Source organism: Notamacropus eugenii, chromosome 3 (assembly GCF_028372415.1).
Source record: "Notamacropus eugenii isolate mMacEug1 chromosome 3, mMacEug1.pri_v2, whole genome shotgun sequence".
NCBI classification, from domain to species: Eukaryota; Metazoa; Chordata; class Mammalia; order Diprotodontia; family Macropodidae; genus Notamacropus; species Notamacropus eugenii.
The window spans coordinates 186,296,391-186,297,931 of NC_092874.1; the positions used below are offsets into that span (position 1 = coordinate 186,296,391).

The 1,541-nt window shown below is 39.1% G+C and overlaps 1 pseudogene; it reads left to right on the top strand.

Moving 5' to 3' along the window:
- Nucleotides 1–365: 365 nt before the first annotated feature.
- Nucleotides 366–806, top strand: LOC140531930 (small ribosomal subunit protein uS8-like; annotated as a pseudogene).
- The last annotated feature ends 735 nt before the right edge of the window (nucleotides 807–1,541 follow it).

A 1,541-nucleotide genomic window follows, 5' to 3' on the forward strand; every position in this document is an offset into this window, starting at 1 on the left:
TTTAGACAGGTACACCATTCCAGCATAAAATTAACACATCTGGGCAACAGAGAATTTCAGTTTCCTCAGCTATAATCTTCTGTCTTTTCTGGACCAAAACTGGGAATTACAAGAATTCACATGACTTATGCCAGATTGATTCAAAAGTCATCTTATTCTAATGTCCTTGCATGAGAGCTCAAGAAGGAGTTAAGAATTCCAAACATATGGATTTTAATATTCTGGAATCACCTAGCAAGAGTTTTTCTGCAGGCCTTCTCAATCATCCTAGTGACCAATAAACTTATTTAGAGAGGAAAAATTCTTCATTTATTTCTAGGGTATTTATACTAATTTAAGAATTGTAAAATAGCTCATATCTTTCCATGCTCACTCATCCAATCCTCTTTCTGCCATCTTGCAGCACTACCACCGTGGTGTACACAAATGCCCTGACAGATGCTCTCAAAAGCTTCAGCAATGCAGAGAAGTGAGGAAGATGCCAGGTTCTCATTAGGTTGAGCTTTAAAGTAATTATCTGGCTCTTAACTGTGAAGATGAAGCATGGTTACATTGGCAAATTTGAAATCATTGATGATCATAGAGCAGGAAATATTATCATGAACCTCCCAGGCAGATTAAACAAGGATGATGTAATCAGCCCCAGATTTAATGTTCAATTAAAAGATCTGGAAAAATGGTAGAATAATGTGCTACCACCCTGTCAGTTCAGGTTCCTCATGCTTGTAACCACAGCTGGCATTGCGGAGTATGGGGAAGCACAATGACAACACACAGGGGGAAAAATTCTGCAATTCTTTTTCTAAGGGTGTAAATATCTACACAAATAGAATGCTCCACTGGGGAGAAAACAGAATTTAAAAGCAATTATCATCATGGGAAGTCAGTCAACACAAATAGCAACCGCTGCTATCATTTATATAGCACTTTAAGGTTTGTAAAACTCTTTAAATATGTGAGTCCCAGACCCTATATCAGCACAGGAAGGAGTCCTTCATCCTACTACATAGGCAGCAGCAGAAAAGGGTAAGGAGGGGTTTCCGTTCCTACTGCCAAAGTCCTAGGGACCAAGCAACTGGTGGGACTGAGGTCAATTAGTCAACAGCCATGTGCCAGGCACTATCCTAAAGTACTGGAGTTACCAAAAAAAAAAAGTAAAAAATAATCTACCCTCAAGGAACATACATTCCAAAGGGAGAGAAATTATACAAACAGTCAGATGCATAGAAACTATTCACAAAGCAGACAGAAGGTAGTCAGGGAAGACTTATTCTTAACATCCCAAATTAAGACACATTTTCCCATAGAAACAACTTCTAGGTTCCTGTGAAATTCCACCCCTTTGAGTTCCACCCAACTTGGTCAAGTACCCAAGATAGAACAAGACTGGAATAAACCTAAAAGGCCGCTGTTCAGCTCTTCAAATGGAAAGAGGAAAGAAAGCAAAATGAAATGAAAGAGCTCGGAAAAACTATCTTAAATCCCTACACACTACTGCTGATCCAGGTCCAAGGTTGCTTGTTAGTTTCCCCCTTACAAAA